Here is a 26,319-nt window from a genome sequence, read left to right as displayed (position 1 = left end):
AGAATGTGATTCCTCGCTCTGGTATGAGTCTGGGGAATCTGTATTTTGTTGTTGTTGCTGAGATGGAGTCTCGCTTGCTCTGTTGCCCAGGCTGGAGGGCAGTGGTATGATCTTGGCTCACTGCAACCTCTGCCACCCGGGTTTAAGCGATTCTCCTGCCTCAGCCTCCTGAGTAGCTGGAATTACAGGTGCCTGTCACTATGTAATTTTTGTAGTTTTAGTAGAGATGGGGTTTCAATATCTTGGCCAGGCTGGTCTTGAACTCCTGACCTTGTGATCCACCCACCTCAGCCTCCCAAAGTGCTGGAATTACAGGTGTGAGCCACCGCACCTGGCCTGAATCTGTATTTTAACAAGATGCCAGGAGGATTCTGGTCTTGTTGACTGCAGCACAGGTGTCTGCGTAAGCTCACACGCTCAGCAGATGCAGGCATGGTCCCTGCCCTGGGGGTGCTGGAGGATCAGTTCTGGGTGCAGGCCTCCCCTTTGGGCCTTCTCTGCTGCAGATCCTCCTTTGATGTCTGAGTGGAGCTTGAAGAATATGCCAACCACAGCCCATCCAGCCCTAGCTGGTGCCCTGGCCTGAGCCTCTCTTCTCAGTCCCGGGTCTTGGGTAGTGGAGAGGGCATGAGCTCTGGAACCAGACTGCCTGGGGCTTGGATCCTGCTCTGTCATTTATCACCTTGTGAGGCAGCTACAGCCCGGGGGTTAGAGCATGGGCCCTGGCATCAGACGGCCTGGGGTCGATTCTTGGCTCTGCCACTGACAAGCTCTGTGACCTTGACAAGTTGATCAACCTCTCCGGGCTTGTGTTTCCTCCTCTGTAAAGTGGGAATCACCGTTGTCCCTCCTTTATTAGGTGGTTGTGAGGTCTGAGTTAACACACACAAATCACACTTGGAAGAGAGCCTGGCCGCAGGTAAACACCCAAGCAGTCTTAGGTGTGGTTATCAGTGTGGTGTAACCTTAGGTACTCATGCCTAAACTCCTTGAGCCTCAGTTTCCTCATCTGCAAAGCAGAGAGAATAATGTCCCCCTTTGGAGACTGGTGTGAATATTGATGAGATGAGATCTGTAAAGTACCTGACCTCCTGGCACCCTACCCATTAAGACACATGGTGGGACTGTAAGCTTTGTCTCCAGCCCCTACCTCTATGCCAATGACTCATTATCTACCTGTCACTCGCAAACATCCAATTGTCTCCAGTTTCACCTGATGATAATAATACAATCTTCTTGTGGGGTTATTAGAGGATCACATGAGCAAATGCTCACAAAATGCTCAGTGGAAATCTGGGCACCTAGAAAGCACTCAGAAATGGGAGCTTATTATTATCAGCTAGGATGTGGGTCAACCCCTTGGAGGGTGCAGTGGTCAGGGAGGAAACCCAGCCTCTGGTGTCAGTTCTGCCCTAACAGGGAGCTGATTGGGGTAAGACCCCTTTCCCCTAGTGAGCCTCAGAGTCGCCATCTTTAAGGGAGGCATTGAGCTGGAATGGAAGGCCTGTCTCCTCTGACTGTCTGAACACAAGCCTCAACCCCAGGTTGATCCCTTTCTTGTCTGGCCCTTGTCCTGTCTCCTCACCTCTGCTGTAGACTCAAAGAGTAAAATAAACCTCCTGTGGTGAGTCCCACACCAAGGAGGTCATTTGAATCCTCTGGTCCACACTGAGAGTGAGACTCTATCATCTCTCTAAGAGTATCCATGAGGGTCCCCAGGACAAACAGTTCAATGCTCATCACTATTGAAACCCTCACCACTCTCCAATTAGCTTCATTTCAGTCTGGATTCAGCTCCTTGCTTTGACTAGGCATGGGTGGGGGCTTCTAGTAGGTCACAATGGAGGGGCAGAGGTGGGAAAACCACATTCTATGGGATCTAATTGACAGTAGAAGAGAAAGGAAATCCACATGTGTTGAGTGTAGGCTTCGTATGTCATTATGAGTAAATCCATTTTACATATGAAAAAATAGAGGCTCACAGAGTCATTTGCCTGAGATTGCACAGCCAGTAAGAGATGGAGGCAGGACACAAACACACCTGGGCTCTCTTCCTCGAAAGCCATTCTGGGATTTGACCGTGTGAGGCTCAGTCTGCCCTTCGGGGAAGCAGATCCCTGACTTTCCTGCCTCTGTGGACAGGTGTCTCTGAGTGACAGCAAGTCTCCTCGAAGAGGCAGAAAGCAGAGCTCGCCCTGACATGCTCATCTCCTGAAACTGTGGGGCTCCCGAGCTAGAAAGATTCTTCTAGAAACTAAATCCAGCTCCAGACTGGTCCTTGTGCAGAATAACACTCCCGGACCAAGCTGGTCAGTTTCCCCAGGTCTGGTCCTGTCGGGAAGTGGTGCTGAGTGCTCCACAGGAGCCTTGCCTTGCCTTCTCCTTGCGAGGAACTCCTGTGTGGTTCCAGGAGCACTGACTCTGGGGACAGACCTAGCTTGTCCAGGATCTCAACACCACCACTTGTAAGCTGTGTGGTTTTGGGCCAGTTGCCGACTTTCTCTGAGCCTCAGCTTCCTTGGATAGCACCTGCCTTGCCGACTTGTTGCAAGGGTTAAGATGTAGGTAAAATAAGTGTCAATTACTCTCTCTCTCTGTCTAACATCTTTTAATCATCTGAAATTGGCTTCCCTTCATGGTCCTTATTACAACTGTAAGCCCCCTGGCTTCTGATCCTAGAGAGGGAATAAATGAGGAATGAGTGATAGAATCTCTCTTCCTAACCTTAAACCCTCCCAAGGCTACTGTGCCCTACTCCAGGCTCTTGCCTTCTGCACGCTACCTGCCTCCAAGAGACGCATCTGAGCTTTAGAAGAATCAAGCGTGGGCATGGGATCACCAGCCCAGACCTCCAGCCCCTCACCTCCCTCCAGTGTTCTCCCCAGGGGAGAAGGTAGGTGCTCCCACGTCTGCCTTCCCTGCTCCTGCCTGTGAATACAGACACATGTCCCTAGCCTCTGAGCACTCAGAGGTGCAGCCAACACCACACTGCAGGGCAGGGCACTGGCTTGCTGGTTTTAAGGAATCAACCTGGGCTGAACCCCATGGGTTTATTTTATTCTTTGAGTCTTGTCCCCATGCATGGTCCCCTCATCATTGCCTGCCATGAGAAAACTGAAGAGAGTCCCTGATCTTGGCTGCCCAGGTCAGCTGCAGCTGGAGAGTAAAGGGTTAAGCTTTGGCGGGGAATTTTTCTTACCCTACAATCTGACTGTGGCTCAGCGAGCCTTCAACAGAGATAGAGGCTGTGTGCGAACTGAGGCCTCTGCAGTGCAGCCTGCATAGGAAATTTCATCTTGCAAGATTTCCTACTGCTCTAACCTGGGGTTGAGGCCTCCAGGTTGTCCCTGTCAGTATCGCACATGGCCCTGATCCCAGAAGGTTAGAGCAGGAAGGTGCAGCTCCCACACGGATTGGTCAACAGCCCCATTCACACCTGCTCTGTGGCAGGACTGTCCCAGCTTTGGGGGGCCACATGAATGGGTTGGAGATTGCCTCTTCCTTCAGAGAGCTCACAGTCTATGGGCTGATGGATGAATCCCAAATCTGGGCTCAGAGAGGGGGTGTCACTCAGCCCGGGTCCCACAGCCAGGCAGTGGGTGGGGTTGGGACAGAACCCAGGGCTCCTGGCACCCAGACTGCCCAATCAGGACTTACTATCCAAGGCGCCAGGCCAACATCAGGGATCAGTGGACATTTTCTAGGGCAAGATCTTTTCCCCTGATAAGAAATACAGATGGAGACAGAATCTAAAGGAAAAGGACTTGACTAACACATGGAGGTGCCAGGCACCTACTCACTGCTCCTTTTCCAGCTCTATCAGACTCTGCCCTCTAGAAATGCCCTGTACCCGTTAGGAACGTTCAGGTGAAAGTTGACAACAGATTGGCTTAAAGAAAGGTAGGCATTTGCTGGCTCAGCTAGCCTGGGCCTGCAGAGGTAGTTCTGCCCAGGTGTCATTTGGCCCAGGGCTTCAGGCTCTGGCCCAGGCCATACAGCCCTATGCTGCTTCATGACTCTGTTCATTCATTCTTATTGTGCCCTCCACCTGGGGTTCTCATCCTGACCCTGCTCCCCAGCCCATCCTCCAGATCCCAGCTGAAGCCTTGCCTTCTGCAAATGTGAAATGAGTCGCTTCTGCTGGGGGGCCCCCTGGCACCTTATTCCCACCACCATTTTGCAACACCATATGGTCAGGTTTTCTTACTGCACCCCCTCCACCCCCAAAACACACAGAGTTTGCCAGTTCCTTGAAGGCTTCGTCTGGACAAGTCTTAATTAATTTCTCTGTTCTCAGCCTCTAGGTACTGCCTGGTTTAGAGCAAGAGCTCAATAAATATTTGTTGAATTAATGAAAATGTTTGTGTTGAAGACATGACTTCAGTGAAGTTGTTTGCATTTTAACAAATGACAAGGCCCCAAGCCACAGGACTGGAGCTCCAGTGGTGGAACTCCAGGCACCAGTAAGCTGCAGACAGAGGCTTTCTCTATTCTTTAGTGCCTGGGGGAGGAACTGGCTGTCTTGGCAGGTGGAATTTTCCGTTTATGACTTTCTAGCGCAAAAACAATCATATTATCTCCTGAAAAACACTAATGTGCCACGGAAACAAATGTGCTTCCCCTTCAGCTTGCTGGTGGGAGGAAACTTCTTAGCCCTGTTGGATTTCCCTGCGCTGGTTCCAGTTGACAGAATGTTCCTTTCTCACATGCCCATGGTAGTGTCTGGGCTGGCTCTCCCTCCATCCCTGCTCCCTGACCCCACAGCCTCTGGGCCTCACCTGCCAATCCAGCTCTGCCTGGCTGGGGAGACTCCCATGTTAATTGGGAGTTGAAACGAGGTTTGTTTGTTCTGCAGTTCAGACATTTCCACATCAAACCCACTGGTCTGGCTGCTTCTCCCCACCTGACCTAGGGCCCATCCTTTGTGACCTCACTGGTCCTTCAGCTGAGCCCACCTCATGCCTCAGCTCTGCACGCTGAGCACCCTCTCTGCCCTCAAGCTCATCCCCTCCAGCCCACCCTCCAGTACACCCTAGAATGCCCCTCAGCAGCACAAAGCTGGCTGAGTCCCTCCCAGCTGGAAACTCTTCCCAGGCTCCCAGTGCCCTCAGCTCACAGCCCATGCAGAGGCACAGACATCAGCCAGGTGCAAACCAGCCACACAGAGGGAAGAGCATGTGCAAAGGGCCTGAGGCTGCAGTGGGCTTCACTTGTTTGAGGAACAGCAGGAAGTCAGTATGGCCGTAGCTCGGTCTACGTTTCTGCTTATAGCTATCCTAATAGGGATAGAAGTAGTATCTCACTGTGGTTTTGATTTGCATTGCCTTAATGACTAACGATGTTGAGGGGGACAAGGTCAGAGGGAACAGACTGGGGAGGGGCTTGTGGGCTGCGCCAGCAGATTTGGATTTTCCCTCGAGTAAGACCGGAAGCTGTGGAGAGCTGGGAGCTGAGCGGAATGGAATGTGCTTTACCTGTTACAAGTTTCCTCTGGCCTCTGGGAAGCCCATGACTGGGGAGAGCAGGTCCACATGGAAGCTAGAGGCTGGTCGGGAGCCTAGACTTAGCTGTTTCTGCCTGTGGGCCCCTGATCTCACCTCCTCTGGGTCTGGGGACCTGCCTCATTCTGTTGACCCACATCACAGGATTCAGCCCCTACTCTTGAGCCCATCCTGTGGCCAGGCCCTTGCATCCTCCCCAGTCGTGAGCCCAGTCTCTGGAGTCTCGTGTCTGCCCTGTCTTCTTGCTGCCCAGTCCTGGGCTCTCCCTTCCTGACCACAGTCACAAGGCTCCTGAGGCCACCCCCGATACCCAGCTTTCGGGAGCCTCTTATTTGCCTGTGGGCCTGAGAACCCATAGCCACCGGCCAGATCTATCCTCCAACCTCTAGCCCAGCTATGCAGGCGTGCCCGGCCCTGAAGCAGCCTGCGATGGGTGGAGAGATTCAGAGCCTGTGTTTGAATCCGGCCCTGCCACACACTTGCGATGTGACGTTAGTCAAGTCTCTAAACCTTTCTAGGTAGCAGTTTCCTTGTCTGTAAATTGGAGAGAATAATACCTACTCCAGTGGAGGTCCTGAGGATGCAACCTCACATACCAGGGCTCCTAGCAGCTCCTGGCCCCCAGCAGACTTTGCACACACTTCGGTTCCTCTTCTGCTACGTCCTTCCTGGAAGATGAGAAAGTGAAGCTCCTTCCCTAAGGTGACCCAGGAAGTCAAGGGGTCTGGATCTGTCCCTGTCTCCCAGAGCAGCGCTCTGGCCATGACATACTGCTCTGCGCCTCAGTTTCCTCAGTTATAAAATGGGAATAATAATCGTGCCCCCTCCTCCAGTTGATGGTGTGGGGACTCACTAGGTTGATTCACGTGGCGCACTCAGGACAGTGCCTGGCATATTGTGACCACTCAACCACTGTGAACCGAGGCTCGAGTGTGGCCTCTGTCCCCTCCTGCTCTCCGTCTTCCCCACAGTCTTTGAACATCCAGTAGAATTTAACAGCTCAAAGTGCCTCCAAGTGTCCAATTCAACACCCACATTTTGCATGTGGGAAATGGAGGCCCCGGGCAGAGAAGGATCAGCGCAAGGCTGGACTAGGAGGCAGAGGTGGGACTGGACTTTCTGCCCACAGGGTCTTCTGTTGCCTCTTTGGGGCACTCTGTGGGGCAAAGCTCAGCTGAGAGGAAGGATTCGAGGATTGAGGCTATTGTAATTATTGTTATTGTTATACCTGCAGAAATGACAGCAGATCCCACCGAGAGCCAAGGGTCAAACGGGAGACAAGAAAATCAAGCGTAGGGGGCTCAGAGGAGCTGCTCCCCAAGAGGAGAGAGTGATTCCTGCCCAGGCACTGTCCTCGCCAACTCTGCCCAATGATCTCCCTTTTTGTCAGCTTATTAATGCAGTTTTCACCCCAATACACACAGGTATGGCCTCGGTCATTCTGAACCCTCTGCTAGGCTGAGGGAAGTCCCAGATCCTGTCACCACAAATACCATAGAGTGAGGATCAATGAGAAGGTGTCAGGCATGGCACAATCCCTCATCTACACCATCTCATCCAGTCCTCCCACCCCACAGGGCAGGAAGGTGCAAAGCCCATTTTAGAGATGAAACAACTGAGTTCCAGAGAGGTTAGGTCACCTGACCAAGCTCTGTGAAGCAGAAAGTCTCCCTAAGGAGGGAGCTGAGGCTGGGAGGTCCAGGAGCTCACCCAAGGCCAGCTAGCCAGGGAGGAGGGAGTTGGGACCCTAACACTCCATCCTCCTGACCCCAGAGCTGCAGTTTTGAATCCAGGCCCAACCCCCACCTCATCCAGTAGGGGCTGAACCTCCTGCAGCCCTGATTCCACCCTGATTCCCTTGGTCAGGGTCGGCTGTTGGGCAAGGCTGAGCTTACAGGCAGTCTTTCATAATTACAAATCAGATGACATCACTCTTGGTGAAGGGTCTTGGGTGCTGTTGAGGGGACTCCAGCCTTGTCTGCTGAGGCAGCCTCATGACCACATACCAGTACCTGGGTAGCTGCAGCCCAGTGTAACCCAGGGCCCCTGGGAGGATGCTGGTTCACACGGGGAGCTGGAGCTGCATGGTGTCTTCAGGTCTCACTACCGCCCCTGTGGGGTGCACAGTGGTCTCCACTTTACTCTGTGGAGGCTCTCAGAGGTGAAGAGAGGCCCAAACTCACTCAGCTGCGGAAGAGCAGAGTTAAGGCAGGGCTGCCTAGGCCCAGAGCCCCAAGCCAGCCCCTCTGAGCTCTCATCCTGGGCAAGGCAGTGAGGTAGACATGCCTGTCTGCAGCCATGCCTGCTGCTCCCAGCTCTCCAGCACCCAGATGGCTCAGCAGCGATTGTTTCATTACTTAAGTCACATCCAGTAATTATTACTCCTTTGGCTAGTCATTGAGAAATGATCTCAGCCACTGGGGCGGAAGGTGAACGAGAAATTGCTGGAAAAGAGGGAAACAAGGTCAGCTTGATATAAGCTGAGGTGGCTCGGGATACAGAGAAAGACCCGAGATCAGAGAGGTCGGCTAGGGGTCCAGGGCAGTGGGCTTCCAGCCCAGAGACTCCATCACTGACTCCTGTGTGACTGGGGCAGGCCCATGGCCCTCCCTGAGTCTTGGCTCTCTCCAAGACACTCCACACCCCCAGCCTCATGACCCCTCCTCCCATGGTATTGGCCATCACAAGACCTAGAGCAGACCCAGCCGTCCATGACTGGATGTGTGGTCTCCCAGGTCCCAGCCCGCAGAGTCTCTGTGGAGGCCGCAGGGGTGGCTCCAGGCTATGAGGTGGGAGATTTGGGCTGAGGTCCCTGGACAGGCAGATGCGGAGCTTAGAAGACAGGACAGGGCCTGAACAAGATAGGAGCCAGCTATTGAACTTGGGCTTGCAGGGCTGAGGTGGGAGACACAAAATCGACCTGAGTTTTAATATGCAAATGAGTTCCATAACTGGACTCCCGTTGGCTGGAGGAGCTGTGCAAAGCCATGCTCTTGGAGAGGCTTCTTACTTTCTGATAGAGTCACTCCCTGCACTTCCAGCCACATCTTCCCTTGCTGATCCTACCAAAGGCCACTCATCTCTGCTTCCCAAAGGTGCCCTGGGCCCCACTTCCTGGCTATTCTTCTTACTTCCTCCTCCATCTTGAATGCCCTTCCCTCCTGACGGCCTACGACCCATGTCCCCACACTGCTGTCTGTTGAAACACCACGTACATGGAAAGCCCTGCTCCCAAGAGACCTTTCCCTGACCCCTGCCCAGGTCCCACAGCCACACGTCATCTCTGCCTCCTCTGCTCCAACCACACGGAAGGCAGAGATGAAATTCTCCTGGGGTAGCACGCAGGGCTGGCTGCAGACATGCACGCCCACAAACCGGGCCCTGCCACAGCAGGCTGATGGTCAGAGCCGAGATAAAGGCCCCTGTGCCTTGGATGCTGTGATTCTATGAATTTTGAAGTGGAACGCATGATGCTTGTCAAACCCCAAGCAGGCCTGGGTGGGAGCTGAAGCCTCTATGTGGTTGGAAGTAGTGAGGGGGTCTCTGCAGGAGTGGAAAGAGTGTGGAGGTGAAGCCGGGTGGACAGGGTTTGCACCCGGCCTCACACTGCCTGGCTGCGTGGCCTGGGGCCAGGTTCCTCCCATCTCTGAGTCTGTCTCCTTGTCTGTGGGATGGGGGTGGTGATGACCACTGACCCGCCAGCTTTCTGACCCTCACTAAGGTGCTCAATCAGTGTGAAGTTGATTGTCCCCGTAGGACAGTTGCTTATGTGTTACTTGGGTGCCCACGATATTTCTGGCACGTGGTCTTGTGTGAACCCACCCCAGCCCTTTTGAAGCCGCACAGAACAGGACGACCCGGTTGCCACTGGAGCCTCAGGAGGCTCCGTCTCAACATGGCGGACAATGGGAAGAAACAGTCCAGCAGCCAGAAATAACCTGGAGAGCAATTTTAGCTTTTATTTCCCCCTTTCAAGAAAAATTAAGGGCTTATAGCCCTTAATATCTGGCATATAGCCCCTGTAGCATTTCCTAAAGTCCTCACTTCTCAGAAGGGAAAGCTGCAGGAGACCTTCACGGAGCCACATCTGCAAACCGTTCCCTGATGAGAAGCTGGCTGGCTCTTTCCTCTGCCTCGTCCCCTCTTCACCAGCTTCTCCTGCTCCCTCCCCGATCTTCTTCATTATACAGATTAATTTATCTTTCCAGATCCTCTCCATTCTCACCTCTCCTGATTCCGCAGCCCCCACGACTTCGGAGCCATCTCACAAAGATAATGTTCCCCTCTGAGGGCAGGAGAAGGGAAGAAGCGAGGTGGGCAGAGATAAAATTCTCCTGGGGTAGCACGCAGGGCTGGCCGCAGACATGCACGCCCACAAACCGGGCCCTGCCACAGCAGGCTCACAATCAGAGCTGAGATAAAGGCCCCTCTGCCTTGGATGCTGTGATGCCATGAATTTTGAAGTGGAACGTTTGGTGCTTGTCAAACTCCAAGCAGGCCCGGGTGGGGAGCTGAAGCCTCTGTATGGTTTGAGGCAGTGAGGGGGTCTGGGACCGAGAGAGGCTGGCCAAGGAGGAGGGGCCTCCCCTTCCCCTCCCAGGCCCCTTTACCAGTGCACACTGCAAGGCACCCATGTCTGTGCCAAGGTCTGGTGCTGGACACTAGAGGGCTGAGTGGAGTAACTAGGACCTTGCCCCACTCACCCAGCCCCTGCCAGCTTCTGCCTCTGCCCCTGCATATGGCATGGACTCCTGCGGTTCCGCTGAGCTCTGGAGGTGCTCTGGTCTGGGAGAGATGGGATGCACATGCAGAAGCGGTGCTTGGAGACAGAGCTACAGTTCAATTCAAAGCAAAACAATGCCACCGCACTGTGATGACTGGTATGAGTCACTGTGATGCCTCCAAGCTGAGCCTCAGTGTTGTCACCTGACACTGGCTGTGAGGAGTAAATGAGACAGTGCAGAAAGAGGACAGAGCTCCATGAACCCAGCTGTGAGGCTCTGTCACCTTCTCCAGCCACGCCTCCCTGAAGAGTGCTGCTCTTCTCCTGTGCATATCAGTGAACACCAGCACCACGGCTGGTCCCTCAGGGCAAGGCACAGTGGCCTTGCCTGCCTCTCCTCACAGGTCTTATCTCAATGGCGATAATGTAACGAACCCCAAAGAACAGGGTGACCAACTCACCCTCGTGGCCTGGGACTTCCCTGGTTTCAGCGCTGGAAGTGCCTCATACCAGGAATGACCTCGGTCCCTGCCAACTAGAAATGGTTGGTTACTTTATTACGGACAGAGTTGACCAGAGTAGGGTCTGGGCTCAAGCAGATGGGGAATTCGGGGAGCATTCAGAATTGAGGCCTCCCTCAGCCTCCCCTGCTGTCCAGGTGAGAAGGCACAGGTGGGAATTTACCTGATTACCACACGGGGCCAAGGCAGGGCTGACAGACCCAGCCAGGTCTGCACGCTTCTCTGAGTATCCCACCTTGAAACAGAGACAGGAGCAGGTACTTAGAAACAGAGTCACAACTCAATTTAAATCAAAGCAATTCCACCACATTGTAATGACTCCATGGTTTACACACTCACTCGGTAGATTTCATGCTGCAAATGAATTCTTTTTAAAGAGCTATATCTTTCCAGGAGTTCATGACTTCTCTCAATTTATCTGCCTTAACAGATCTTCCACAAGAATGAACAAGAGATGCTCTCATTTAAAAGAAAAGAAATAGAAAAGGTTATCAGCTAGTAGAGAGGAAATTCTGCTCTTAACATAATATAGCTTAAAAGGAAATGCTGCATTTTGTCAAAGAGTCAGCGATGAGCCTCTTATCACATATTTGCTCATAAAGGCAGAAGGGAAGAATGCCCTCATGCCGGTGTCCCATCGTTAACAGGTGGAGGAGAAGAATGATTTCTGTGGGATTCTCAAAGTAAATGGGCAATTTTCATGCACATGGAGAATCTATTTCTGCAGACTGAGTTCAGGCCAGACCTACTCTGTCAAAGCCCGGCAGAGAGACCTGAGATGGCGAGGGCGGGAGAGGGACAGCGGAGGACCGTGCTATGGCTTGAGTGTGTTTCCCAAAGTTCCTTGTGTTGGAAACGTAATCCCTCATGCACCAGTGTGGAGATGTGGGATTTTTAATTGACTGATGGATTAATGTGAAATGAATTCATGTCATTATGGTGGGAGCGGGTCTGCTATGAAAACAAGGTAAGCCCCTTCTTGCCCTCTCCCATGCACTCTCTCGCCATGTGATGCCCTGTGCCATGTTATGACATGGCAGAAAGGCGCTCACCTAGTGCAGCCTCTGGATCTTGGACTCCACAGCCTCCAGAACCATGAACCAAATAAACCTCTATTGTGGATAAATTACCCAGCCTGCGATGTTCTGTTTCAGCCACAGAAAATGGCTGAAACACGTGGGATTCTGGAAGGGACAGGCAGAGCAAATGAGAACTGTGGGAACGATGAAAACCCCTCCACGGGTGCAGACTTCACTGTCTCAAAGGCCCCTCCAGACTCCCAGCTCAGGGTGACGCCTGCTGCCTTTGATCAGGTGAGTCTTTTGTGCCTGTGTCAGACACTTGACAAGGAATAACCGAGACTCAGTGGGAGGTGCATCATTTCATAGAAGAGGAAACTGAGGCTAACGGAAGGGGAGGAACCTGCCCCGGGTCACACATCCAGCAAGCAGTGAAGCGGGACACGAGTCCCAGATGTGGGACTGTGGAGCCCACAATCCTGACCCCTGGGGTGTCCTGACCAGGGGCTGGGAGGGAGCCTGTCCATCAGGCGCTGGGCTGAGCATGTTACCTGTTAAAGGTTATGTCACTCCCCACTGCAGTCCTGGGAGGAGGCATTCATATCCCCATCCCTGGCTCAGAGCAGTGAGGTCACTGGCCGCCTGGGGCCATGGAGCCCTGTGCTTGGAGGAGGGTCCAATTCCCTCCACTCACTCTACACCCAGGGGCTCTTCCCTGCAGAGAGTGGCCCCTGGGACACAGCGTTTCCGGAGCACCCCGCCCCTCTCTCCCTCCTGTGCCTGTCAGCACTCAGGCTCCCACCCCTCACCCTGGTGCTGCTGTCCAGCGCCCTCCTGGGCTTGCTCTGCTTCCAGGCCCCCTGCTGAGCTCACCCACCATTGCTGCAGCATCTCTGCCTGGTCTGAGAGGAGTCCATGCGGCTGGGCTGATGGGAGAGAGGCTGGTTCACCCCTTCCAGGCAGTGTGAGCTTTAACAGGTGCTCCCGGAGATACTACACTCGGCTGCAGTGGCCACATACAGCTTAAGAGTTGGACCTGGGCTACCATGTTTTCCGGAGGCATGACGGCCTGGTCAGGGGACAGAGGTGGTGGGAGAGAAAGAGTTATTTATTCTTTGTGGCTGCCTGGGGTTGTGTCCAGCTTAGGCCCTGACTTACTGTGTGAGTTGTACAGTAACTCCCCCAGCCCCTCTTCCCTTGCTGCCCCAGACCTCTCTGACTATAGTCACTATGGTGGATTAACTCAAGAGCTGTTCCTAGCCTCAATTCTCTTGGAGTCCCTGAGACCTGGATGAAGGGTTCTACTACATTTCTGCAATCCAGGATGGCCTGGGCCCCTGGGAGTTCAGGGAGCTCAGGAGAGAGCCCGAGAGAGGCCTGAGGTCCAGGCTACCATGACTTGGAGCTGCCAATTCCCCCCACTTTCCCACTACAACCCTCCTGTCATTGACTGTGACTCAGCCCTACCCTCTCCCTCCTTCCCACTAAAGCTCTCCTGTCATTGACCGTGACTCAGCTCTGCCCTCTCCACTCCATCCTGAACCCCAAGAGTCTTCACACCAATCTGCGCCCCAGCTCCAAGCACAAGGCATTACAAGAAGGTCCAATGGTTCCTACTTTAGACTGCACAACAATGGAAATGAAAGCCCAGCCCACCGAGGCTTGGTCCCTGTAGGGATTTCCCTCCTCTGCTCCACCAGCCAGACAAGGCACCTGCCTTGTGGGTCATTCATTCCATGTGAATGGAAACCCCGGTCCCTGGCAGATGTGTTCGTGCTTTGGTTGTATTTTAAATTGCTCTTCTCCGGACCAGTTTCATTCCCTTCTTTTCCAGCCTCCAGTCTTCCATTGCTGGGGCTCCCGACCCTCCCTCTCTAATGCACCCTTTTGTGTTGCTGCAAATTGCCTTCAATTTCAGCAAAGCAGACTGACAGCTTTCCATAAAGTCCAAATTTCCTGGCCCTGGAGGAGCGGCTGGCTCTTCACCTTCTTTCCTTCCCTCCCAGCTAAGCGCCAAGCCCTCATGGTCTCAGCCACAAAGGAGGAAGAAAGAGCACCTGGGATGTGACAGGACGGTCTCCCCTATGGCCATAAGAGCAACTCTCCACGAAGCGCATGAACCATCTCAGTGGGTCCACCTTCCACGCGCACCCAGGAAGGAGAATTCACACGATCATCATGAAATAACATGGATCATAACTCATGATCATGGAGCCCTTCCTGTGGGCCGGGTGCTGAGCTGGGCTCTTTCAGGCACTCTCTTAGTTCTCTGTAAACTCTCAGAACTCTGTAAAGTGAGTACTATGACTATCCTTACTCTACAGACAAAGTCATTAAGGCTTAGAGAAGTAATAAGCTCCCCCCAGTCCACACAGCTAGTAAGCAGCAGAGCATGTTGGAGCCCTGCATATGCTGATGAGGGAGCCCTGTGTATATCTAGGTGTCCCCACACCAACAAGCCCTGCCCACGGGCATTGAGAATGCACTCCTGTTTCACTGATGACACAGATTCCCATGTGCAGTGATGCACGTGCCCTCATGGACACAGCTAATCCCGGTGCCCAGGTGCAGCCTGGCCAGATGGCCTTTGGATTTAATGATGGACCCCAAAACACCCTCCACCTATGCCCCACTCCAGGCCCAGGGGGCTGCTTGGTAAAATGATGATGAATGAGTGAATGAATGCTGCGTGATCATGAATGGATGATCTGAGCGCTCTCTCCCCACATTCTGGTGGCCATGGGCACTAGAAAGATCCATAGATCTCTGCTCCTTCCTCCCCTTAAACTCATTTGCCCATTTACAAGCCTTTCACGCCTACTGCCTTGCCGGGGAAGCCAGCCTTCCTCAGCAACAGAGACAATAAACCGAGGCTGTCCTGGCTTAATCAGCTCCAACGTGGGCTATCAGGCGTGTGAATTATGGGCTCCCAGCCCTTCATCACCCTGAGTCACTGTCTTATCTTTATTCATTCTGGAAAATTAAATTGGCGCTGCCTTTCCAATATTTTCTCCAGAGCCACAATAGTGGCAAAGAGAGAACTGGCCAGCGGAGGGATGTCTGATGTACTTTTGACCTCGGCTCCCTGCCTCCAGGAGGCCCACTGCCTTGTAAAATGCCAGGCAGGAAGACCTCCTGGGGATGAGGTTTGGGGTCTTCCCCTGGATGAGACAAATTTCTTTTCTTCATTTCCTTTCACCCCTGAAGAGCAGTCAGCAACTCTCCTCCAACTCAGCTTACCCGGCTGCAGGAATACGACGATCCCATTTCACAGAGGTGGACCTGGAGGCTTAGAGGTGTCAGGAGACTCATCACAGGCAGGAGCAAGTAAGGGACATGTGGACCCAGGACTGTCACCTCCCATGTGGGGGTCCCTAGTGCAGGGGCTTCATCTTGTCCCTGGTGGGCACCCCACGGGTGCTTGAGAGGCTTCAGGTTGTGCCCACCTCTAGCCACTCATGGCTCAGAGATTAACTGCCTAAGTGGCTCTGGGCGTGGGCTTGATGATCAAATGCTGGGCAGATCTCTCTCCTTCCATCAGGGCATCTGGTTCAAACCTAAGACAAGAGGAGAAGAAACCTGTGCTAGGTGCAGATGCATCCCCCTCCGCCTCTGTGTCGCTAAGGGCACGCGGGTGGAATGCAGAGTGTGTCTTGACGGCTGGACTTGGGAGAATTAACTTCTCCACTCGGGGCTTACATTTCAGGCTGCTGTGAGCAGAGTCAGGAGGTGGTGGAGCGGAGCAGGGGGTGGGGAGGGGAAGGTGTGAGCTCCCAGCCCTGACGCTCCGGCATCTGTGGCTTCTCTGCTTCCTCTCCCCATTTGTGTGTATATTAATCTCTCCCTATCTTTTTTCTGTCTTGCTATCTGTGTCTTTTTTCCCTCTCTGCCCTGCACTCCATTTTTTCCCGCCGTCTGTCTGAATTGTATCTGTCTCCCTCCATCTCTGTCAGGGTTTGCGTCAGGGCTCTGCGCGGTGTGTGTGTGTGTTTCTCACTCCCTGGGTGGGTGCCTCCATCACATTCATTTTCAGAGCCGTTCCCAAAGCTTCTCTTTCTCGTCCGTGTGTGTTCGTGTGCACACACGTGTATGTGTTTTGTGTTTCTTTTTTAATGTGTTTTGCTGCCTCTGTTATCCCCTCGGTGTCTCGTACTCCTTGGCTTTTGTTCCCCCCTCTCTGTGTGACTCTCTGCTGTCTCGACCCTTCTCTCTCTGCAGCTGGCCTCTCTTACCCCATCCCTCCTGCGTTTGCTCCCTCTCTCCATGGTGGGCTGGCTTTTCTCTCTCCCCCGCCTCATATTTACTGCTGATATAAACAGGGAAGCCTGGGAACCTCTGATTGGATGGCCAGTTCCAGAGGAGAGTTGGTCATGGTTTGGGGCAGGCAGGGAGGGGGATCTTGGCAGTTATTCTGGAAAGAACACCTTGCCAACCCAAGGGAGGGTAGGGGGCGAGTCACCTTGTCTGGTGCAATGAGAAAAAAAAAATTGAAGCCCAAGTCCTGTCCTTTCCACTTCTTGTGTGACCTTGGGCAAGTCACTAAACCTCTCTGAACAATTAATAAGATGGGGCCATTGTAAAAATGAGATGAGATGATAGGTGTAAAACAGGAAGCCTAGTGTACAGTATGGGGTGCAAGAAATAAAGGGTGAGTGGAGACTCAGAGGCAGCCCTGGCATGATCAAAGGTCTGTGGGCTCCGGGTAGAGGGTGGGGGAAAGCTCCCCTGTCTGTCGAAGGAGAGGTGAACTCAGCGCTCCCCAGTCAGGAGTACCCACTGATGCTGTGTGTCCCTGGGCAGGCTGCCTAACCTCTCTGAGCCTTTGTTTCCCATATAGAAAATAGAGATACAGCAGCTACCCTCCAAACCACAGGGTCATTCTGGAAACCAAGGCATATCTGTGAATAAAATGTCATTCATTCATTCAACAAATATTTTTTGTCCACCTACTATGTGCTTTGAAAAGTCTGAACTGTTATCCCCATCCATCGACTGTGTGTGTTTGTATATATTGAGGTGACTCCACTTCACCTCCCTGTGCAGTACGTCCCTCCCCCTCTGTGACCTGCGGGACGGGGATGGGGACTCCTGCTCTGAGTGCAGACACGGCCTCCTGGGAGCCACGTGCTTGGAGCTGTTCAGGGACCACATGCGCAGCTCTCTTTAAATTCTTCACTCCAACCTGTACTGTAGGAGGCCTCAGGAAATGCAGGTTTCATGAATGAAACATCAAAATGTTTACCAAAGCAGTAAACACCTGACAACAGTCCTGGTTTCCTGGACGAGGCGACGGAGGTGCCCAGTGGACCTGGTTCCTCTGGGTGCCCCCTCGAGCCCCTCTGGGCACAGTCCCATGGCTGGTGAGCCCCCCACCCCACCTGTCCCTGAGCATGGGGACCTGTGGGAGCCCTGTCTACTGAGCACCTCTGTGTAAGGACTCACTGAACATGGGGCAGGGCTGTGGTCACCTCAGGTATAGAAGAGCAGCCAGGTCACAGGGGCCAACCAGGGTCCAGGACCCCGGAAGGCAGGTAGTAGGGCCAAGCGAGGGCTGGGGCAGGCCAGCTCCAAGCCCACTACAGGCCTCAGCTCTGCTGGTGGGTGGCAGTGAGGACAATGCCACGTGGAAACTTCCAGGCAGGAAGGCTAAACTGCCCTCTTGGGGTCGGGCAGCAAGCAGGCCCTTGACACCCTTCATCTCCAGCCTCCCGTCTTCCCTATGAGACGGCCTCATCCTGTTCTCCACATGAGGAAACTGGGGCTCTGAAGGTGCCCAAGGCCACGTGGGAGGGAGAGAGGACAGGAGATGCGCAGAAGAGTGGACAGGCCAGGCCAACCTCTGAGGCCCCTTCTAGGGACAGGGCCAGTTCAGCTCTGCTCTGCCTGATCCCCAGAGGGGTGAGGATGGAAGAGAAAGGGAGTCAGAAGCAGAGAGGGCCTGGCAATGGTTACAGGCAAAATAGAGGAGGTGGAGATACACACACAACACTCACACCATGTGCACGGACTAACACAGGTACGTGCCACTTACTTATGCACTGCTGGGCGCACCCACAACACACACTCACAAAGCACACTCGTGCAGGTGCCAATGCAGGCTGGGCCCACCCACAGCACACGCTCACAAAGCACATTCATCCAGGTGCCCGTGCAGGCTAGGCCCACCCACAACACACACAAAACACAGTCAGATAGATGCCTGTGCAGGCTGGGCATGCCCACAGCACACACTCACAAAGCACACTCAGGTAGGTGCCCACGCAGGCTGGGTGCACCCACAGCACACACTCACAAAGCACACTCGTCCAGATGCCTGTGCAGGCTGGGCGCACCCACAGCAAACACTCACAAAGTACACTCATCCTGGTGCCTGTGCAGGCTGGGTGCACCCACAACACACACTCACAAAACACACTCAGGTGCCTGTGCAGGCTGGGCATGCCCACAGCACACATTCACAAAGCACATTTGTGCAGGTGCCTGCACAAGACACACACGAAGCACACTTGTCCAGGTGCCTATGAAGGCTGGGCATGCCCACAGCACACACTCACAAAGCACACTTGTCCAGATGCCTGTGCCAGCTGGAAGCACACACTCACAAAGCACACTCAGGTAGGTGCCCACGCAGGCTGATCGCACCCACAACACACACTCACAAAGCACACTCGTCCAGATGCCTGTGCAGGTTGGGCATGCCCACAGCACACACTCACAAAGCACATTCATGTAGGTGCCTGTGCAGGCTGGGTGCACCCACAGTTCATGGCCCCCAGCTGTTGCGGAGCCTTCCCCTGCTGGCCTTGCTGCTCCAGCCTGGACTCCACCTCTCTCTCTGGCGGGATCCCCACTGGCTGGCCTGGCTCCCACCCCACTGCCCATCTGCTCCTAAGGATGGGCTCTGTCTCTCCTTGTGCCCCTCAAGGCCCTTCCTCTCCTTCCCTCCCAGGTGACGCAGCCTCCGCTAGTGGGCCCATCTCTCTTTTTCTCATTGCTGTGCTTTCTCTGTCTCTCTGTTTCTCACTTTTCTCTCCTCGCACTGCCTCTCTCGAGTTCTCTTTCGAGTCTCGTGTTTTAGCTCAGGCTCTTGCTTTGCCCAGGCTTCATGTCATATCTGCTTTTCTCTGTGTTTCTTTTATTCTAATCTATTCTCTGTCTCCTTTTTTCCTTATTGTTGATTCACTCTCTGCTCCCCTTGAGTCCCTCTTGGAATGTTGGTTTCTCTGATCTCTCTGTGTGTGTCTTTCTCTGATACACACACAGTCTTTCCCGCTGGCTTCTGGCCTCTGTCCCTGTCCTCCCCACTGCCTCTGAGACTCGGCTCCATTCTGGGCAGCCGCTCCTCAGTGGGCCGGCCTCCAGGCATCTGCTCAGATCTGGCCCAAGGATAGAAGGAAACCAGCGGGAGCCCCTGCAAGTGGGGCGGGGGCAGAGAGACAGGCCCAGTGGGAGGGGCCGCCCAGGACTTGGAAGGGAAGGTTTGATTTTCAAAGCACAGGCTTGTGGGCATTTAATGTTGACCATTCTGTGGCTCCTCCCACAGCCTGGCATCTCCCTCCTCTGTTCCTCCCTCCTCCAGGTGTGTCCCCAGCTTAACTCTAACAAGTGCCTGGGCCAGACCCTTACCCTGCAGGCAGGGACTGGGCCAGAGGAGGGGTGGGTCCTGCAGTGGCAGGCTGGTGGGCTGGGGATGGTCTGGAGGGACGGACTGAGACCAGGAGCTCTGCTTCTTTGGAGCCGTGCCCTCTCTCTCCGCATTCCCTCCTAACCCCACCAACCACGTCTTCTCTCCAGCCTTGCTCTAGCACCTTCTCCAGAGGGGACCCCAGCCCTCTGAGTCTAAATTCCTCACTACGAAAACAAGCGCAGTGGCGGTCCCCACCACACTGGGTTGGGAAGGATGAAGGAGTTGGCACCACAGGGCACCAGGCACTGGCCAGGAGCTCAGTGTGTGCTCGGAGAACAGTGGATGTGAAGGAAAGAACAGGATGAGGTTCAAGGCCTGCTCCATGGCAATGGCCTCTGAACCACTGAAAATGGTATCATGCCTCTAAAATAATCTGTAGTTCAGTGGAACTTAATATTGGCTGTGTCTGATCACAGCACATGTACAGGCTGTGCACATACAAGGCCAAGGAAAGGGAGAGAGGAGAAAAGGAGGAAGCAAATTGGCTTTGTCCAGGGCCCCAGGAAGCTGCTGGGTGCCAGGAGGGGCCCTCAGCTCTTGCTAGTGGTCGCAGAGCCCCCTGAGAGAATCAAGCCTCTCTTGGGCCAGCCATGTGGTGCTGAGGGCTCAGTCTGGGGTCTCTCTGATGCTCCTGGTCTAGGGACAAACGCCTTCCCCAGGTCCCCCAGCCCCAGGGCAGAGGCCACACCCTCAGTAGGGCTTTGCCAGCCTTGCCAGCCTTCTGTCCTTAGCACCCAGCTGCATCTTGTCTCCACCCTGCCCCTGCGCCTGGCTGGTCTCTGCCTGTGCCCAGGCATGGTGTTTGTGACGCCGCTTACTGTGGGTCCCTTGTTCCTCCTCTCTGATCTTGCCTGTCTTTCAAGGCACACTTTGGTCCCTCACCTGCTCCAGCAAGTCCCCTTCCCAGTTAGTCCCACCCCACACATGGGCCTCATAGGGAGTCAGAAGACACCAGAGGTCAGCCCCCGGGGCAGTCAGACCTCCCAGACCACGGTCAGGTCCAGGCTGTCCCAGCGCGGCTGTGTGCGCTGTGCTGTTTCCTCTCCTTGCTGAGCGTGTTTCCCTATCAGCAAAGCAGGGGTGACAGTGCTGTCTCCCTGGGCTGCTTGGAAGGGCTTACTGAGCTCTAACTATGCATTCCACCAGCACACAGTAGGCCTCAGTCTGGGCTTGTCCTCTTGATTGATTCCCCCTTCCCCCATCCTAGTCTGGCAAAGGAAACAGAAGTCCAGACAGAGAGGAACTTCCATGAGGGGAAAGAACCTGTCCTCTGCAATTCTCAAGTTAAGACCCTTTCCCAAATATTCCTTGGCCTCCAGAGCAAGCTGGGCATACTATGCACATGGGCCTGGGAAAGCCTTACTTCTGCCTTGGGGCACACAGTAGGAGCTCAGCAAAGGCCCTTGTTATTCCTTCATCAGAGTAATAGCATAGACCAACCATTTATGGAGCACGGGGCTCAACATTTCACTGGGTGCATTTACCTAACCTCTGTGAGCCTCAGTTTCCCCATGTGTGCCTTGGGTCATGATGCTTGCCTCACGGGGCTGCTGCGAGTAGAGGATGAGATTGTGGTCTGCCATATCAGGAGCTGGGCCAACAGTGGGTCCTGTCCGTGTTTCCAGTGGCTCCCTGGCTGTGCCCGGCCCTGTCCTGTCCAGCTTCGGGCAGGAGTCTTCCCACCTCCTGGCTCATGGAGAAGCCCCTGCTCCCCTCTCGGATGCTGAACACCCTGCCTGTCCATCCTTCAGGGCTCAGCTTTGGCCTCCCCCATAAAGCCTGCCTGAACCCCAACCAGATGAACCCTCACCTGGCTCTGAAGCTCTATCCAGCCCCTCTACCAGCCTGGATTTGCCTCTAGAAATGACTGTGATGACAAAATGCAAAACCATAAGTAAAATCCTGGGTGAACTCTGCAGAGTGTTCACTCACTGGGCACTGTGGTAAGCTCCCACTTTGCTGCATGCCACTGGGTCCTCATCGTATGCAACTGTCCCTATTTCAGAGCTGATGAGACCCCGGCTCAGAGAGGTTGCTGTTGCTGGCCGAGATCACACAGCAAGGAGGTGACTGAACAGGACCTGGGGAGCTGGCTTTGCTGCCACCTCTCCCTCCCAGCCCCGACCCATGAGTTCCTGAAGAACAGAGCTCATAACTGCCTGCCTTTGTTCAGCATCACCTAGACCACCAAGGCCCAGGGCTCAGCCTGTGTGATGGAAAAGTGTGGCCTCCATGGAGGAAAGATTCCTGGACTGCACACAAGGAGATCTGATTCAGCTACCACTTCTCTGGGTAGGTCACCAGAGTCACCTGACTTTGGGCAGTCACCTTCCCTCTCTGGGCCTCAGTTTTCCCATCTGTAAAATGGAGGTGTGTCTTAGTCCGTTCTGTGTTGTTATAACAAAATACTGTTAATACTGGGTAGTTTATAAAGAAAAGAAATTTATTCCTCACAGTTCTGAAGGCTGGGAAGTCCAATATCAAGGTGCCAGCATCTGGTGAGGGCCTTTGTGCTGTGTCATCCCATGGTGGAAGGAGAAGGGCAAGAGGGTGTAAGAGCAAGAGGGCAAGTGGGGGCTGAACTCACTTTTCTAACAAGCCCACTCTGGCGATAACTAGCTCACTCCCAAGATAATGACAATAATACATTCGTGAGGGCAGAGACCTCATGACCTGATCTATTCTATTCCTTCTATCGACCCCACCTCCCAACACCACTGCATTAGGGATGAAGTTTCCAACACATGAACTTTGGGGGACACATTCAAACAAGCAAGATGTCAGAGTCCAGGATAAGTTCCCATTCTTTGCACCTGTTGTCAGCAGATGACATCCAGGCACTTCCTCTTCCCCTTAAGCCTGATTCTCCTGGGCCTCTAGCAGCAGGTCAGTTGGCCTTACGCTGCTCTGGGCACATTCTCCCCTGATCCACAGACAGTGTGGTGCGTACCTCTGGGACCATCAACCTGGGGCTGGCTCCCTCCGACCCAACTTTGGGTGAGCACCAGAGAGTACATGAAGCTACAGAATAAGCAGGTTTTTTTCCCTTCTTTTGGTCTCAGATGGCAAGGGATATAAAATATGTTTCTGGATTAGAATCAAGACAGAGATATGTTGGAACAGATTGCAAATGTCCCATGAACTTTAAAGGTAAACACAAGTCTTCAAGGGTTCTTCCGCAGGAGAGGTTAAGAGGCACTGGTGGAAACAGATCTTTGGAAGCATAAGGACAGTTGCTTGCCCCATCCCTACCTCTTAGCTGCTGTGCAAAGTTGGGCAACTTGGGTCATCTCCCTGAGCCTGTTTCTTCGTCTGTAAAACAGGCAGAGGTATTTTGAATGAATGGGAACTAGGGCTCATGTTCTCGTGGCATGCAGCATAAGGTGTCATTCCTCCTGTAAGTATCTATTTGCATGAGTTACATGCAATGGGTTAAAGGAGAAGAGATGGCTTTATTTTAGAAAACAGGCCTCTGGGGATAAAGACAAAAATGATTCTGAGGAAGGGGACACATGCACCAGGCTCCTTCCGTCCCCTACCTCAGGGCGGGGTTTCCAGTTTCCAGGGGAGAAAGGTGCAGGCTAGAAGCAGAGCCATGTTCAGGAAGCTCTGTGTGAGGCTCAGGACTCAGGCAGTGCTGCTTAGGGGGCCAGGTAGCACCCAGGGTCAAGAGTTGGGGCATTCTCCCCACAGCAGGCCACAGACCCAGCACAGCCTGGGCCTTCTAGGGTTTTAGGATGAGCACAGTGCAGAAATTCCATGCCCAGCCCTCAGCAGAGGTGCAGGATCCAGGACACCAGCACCGGTGGCAGAGGCAGGAAGCCCCACTGATGGCCTGTTGCGGTGGGCAGTCCACAAAGAGGGCAGAGAGGACGGCTGAGGGGCAGTGGCACTGAGCACGTGGGTGTCCACGATGTGTGCTTGGAGTAACTAGGGAGGTGGAGCAGGAGATGAGGATCTGCAGCATCTGGGTGGGCAGAGGTCTGTCCCCTGTTGTCAGTGTGGTCCCTTTAGTTCTTGCAGGCTGGGAAAGAGGCTAATCTGTGCTGCCCAGAGCAGCAGGCTCTGAGGGATGCTGCGTTCTGAGAGATGCTGACAGGCGCTTCCCAAAAAAGGATTCCATCCCGAAATCTGCTTGGGTGACTGTATTAGATTTTCATTTTTCTTTTTAACTTGTTCTCTGTAACAAGCTGAACATCTCAGGGGCTTTCGCAGCAAACACTTCTCTTTCTGTCTCATGAGTCCGTGGCCCATGACCTAGGGTGGGGGGCTCTGCTTCAGGTTTCTGTAGGTTCTGGGGCTGCTCCTTAGGCCTGTTCTGAGCCAGTGGCTCCATGTTCTTCTCATGACCTCTCCCAGCCAAAATGTAAAGGGGGCACATGGGGAAGCAGAGGAAGCCTCTTCAGGCCCCAGCGGACAACTGGGAGCTGTTGCTTGTGTCCCATGGGTCAGCAAGAGACACGTCGCAGCACCCAACATCCGGAGACAGGGAAATGTCTTTTGCCCACCCGGTGCTCTGCAAGGTCACATGACAGGAGGAGCAGGAGAGGAACTGGGAACAAAATCTCACCTGCCACCTTAACATCGCAGGCTCAGCCCCCCTTGCAGAGTCACCAAGCACTCAGGCCCCAGTTTGCCAGCAGGGGCCCCCAAGTCCTCCAAACTCCTTACCTTTAACAGCATGTAAACCAGCCTGAGCCCCTGCCCTGTGTGCCATGGGATGGCGGAGGTCCCCCTAGAGTCTGCAGTGCGCCGGGGCTTCAGATTGCCATATTCTCCTCCCTCTGGTTTCTTGACGCTGCTCTTTCCTTGGGCTGCTGTCTCTCCACACTAAGCTCAGGGCCTGAGCTTATAGATCCTGGCCTTTCCTCTGTCTGGCTGAACAAAGGGCCATCTATTTTGAGTTTCTACCCTTTAGTATTATAAGGCACTATTGAAAGTGGATGATTATGATTATGACCTGTTATTTTTTCCCATACATGATAAAATTCTTTCCCTATCTGGCTGGTAAGCTAAAGAGAACACTTTAAAGATTTCTCTCCTGCGTGCTCCTCCTGCTGGAGCTGGCCTCAGGCACTGTGGAGAGTTCTCTTTCATCCCGCCGCACACGTTAGCACCTGACAGGTGGACTTGGACAAGGCCACAGATCTTTATTTGAATATCTATTCCCTGCCCTCCGACCTTGGATGTGCAGGAAGAGGCATCTAGGGTTTAGGGTTGTTGTGAGGCTTAAATGAGGGAAACTGTGTCAAGGCCCCTGGGCATTGGTAGGAACGCAGTGTCAGTCTCCCTCTTCTTTAGAGAATGTCCTCACCTTAGGATGATCCTATAATTACTGTCCAAACCAGGACATCTGAGAGTGCAAGGCGACACTGCGGTTAACTACACTGAGGCTATAGGCAGAAACTGGGACTGTCTCAGGCCAAGTGGGACTTATGGTTGCCCTGTCCCACCCCGACCTCAGCACACACTCCAGTGCCTCCATTCACCTCCTCCCCTCTCTGCGCGGATGGCCCATGGCAACTGCATGGGGATTCCCCACAGGCTGCCTGCTGACCTTGGGGGCTTGACCGTCAGTGGTGCCTCATACTTCTCCAGGGTAGAGTCTGTGATCAGGGCTTACATGCAGGCATGCTGTACTAACTCCAGCCTTGTGCTTCTCTGCTGGGAGCTGGTCCTTAAGTCATCTTCCTCGGCCCTTTACGACAGTACAAGTGAGGCCCCTGGGAGAGGTCCCTGTCTGCAGAGCCTCCAGCCCCATACAGTAGCTGCCTACTCCAGGATTCTCTGCAGAGCAGGAACCAGACTTCCCTGGACCAGCTAGGGTGAGGGTGGGCAGTGTGGGGACTGGGAGGAGCTGGGAGACCTGGATGAGATCCTTCTCTGCCATTGTGTGACGTTGAGCAGATGGCCCCACCTCTCTGGGTCTCGGTTCCTTCATCTGTACAGTGGATCTAGTTGTACCTCCCTCTCAGGATTGTCATGAGAACCTAGTGAGTCCCTGGAAATCACCCAGTCTCATTCTGTCTCCACAAGGTCAATAGTACCAGTTCCTGAAACACACACACACACACATACACACACACTGCATGCAATCACATGTGCACACACACCCACACTCACCCCTAGAATATTTTTGCTTTTCTTGCTCCTCTTTGATTCACAAACTTCCCCTTCCTTCAGGAGTGCAGCTCAGAACCCCCTCCCCGAGGCAACCTCCCCAGGATTCGCTAGAGCATCAGCTCCTCGGAGCACCCCACCTCTCCCCCTGCTGCACTCTGCAGGCCTCGAATGGACCTTCATGACCCATGGGTCACCTTGTCCCACCATTGACTGACAGGTCTTTTGCCCTCTGGACTGTGGTCCCCTTCATGGAGAAACCTTATCCTGCCCTTACACAGGGGCCAGCCAGGGCAGAGGCAGAAAGAGATTCACAGGATGAATTAAATGGGGGCTCCTGGGAGGGAACAAAGGACTGAGGACGACTCCAGATGTCTCTCCTCTTTCCAAATCCATGGCCTGCATCACACATTCAGATTGCATCGCCAAGGGTCACTCTTCAATTGTCTCACCCACCACAGAGGATGCCTATTGCTCTGTCCATCCAGGCGGTCTATCAGTTCTGGGAAAAGCTACTTGTTTGAGGCAATGCCCGCCCCCTCCCAACCCCCCAAACTCCATCTGTGTGATCCTAGTGGCAGCTGCCATTCACCCTCCAGGACAGGCTCATGAGAGTCCTTCCCTGGGAGCTTCCACATCAGAACCCAGAGTGGAGAGCTCCCACTTCTCTGATGTGACTCCAGGAAGGGGGACCCTGAGGTATAACCCATGGCTCATGACCTGTGGCTCTCAGCTTGAACTGTGGAAG

General features: G+C 53.8%; 1 long non-coding RNA gene across 1 annotated transcript; it reads right to left on the bottom strand.

Annotated features, from left to right (window-relative positions):
* Nucleotides 1-262: 262 nt before the first annotated feature.
* Nucleotides 263-19,280, bottom strand: LOC108583661. The gene is made up of 3 exons (XR_001898479.3): nucleotides 10,205-19,280; nucleotides 4,779-9,786; nucleotides 263-2,675 (listed from the first exon to the last, which is right to left on the bottom strand). It is a non-coding gene; the product is annotated as an uncharacterized LOC108583661 (long non-coding RNA).
* Nucleotides 19,281-26,319: the final 7,039 nt, after the last annotated feature.

Source organism: Papio anubis, chromosome 1 (assembly GCF_008728515.1).
Source record: "Papio anubis isolate 15944 chromosome 1, Panubis1.0, whole genome shotgun sequence".
NCBI classification, from domain to species: Eukaryota; Metazoa; Chordata; class Mammalia; order Primates; family Cercopithecidae; genus Papio; species Papio anubis.
The sequence above is the reverse complement of the archived record's forward strand: the minus strand, read 5'-3'. Positions and strand labels throughout refer to the sequence as shown.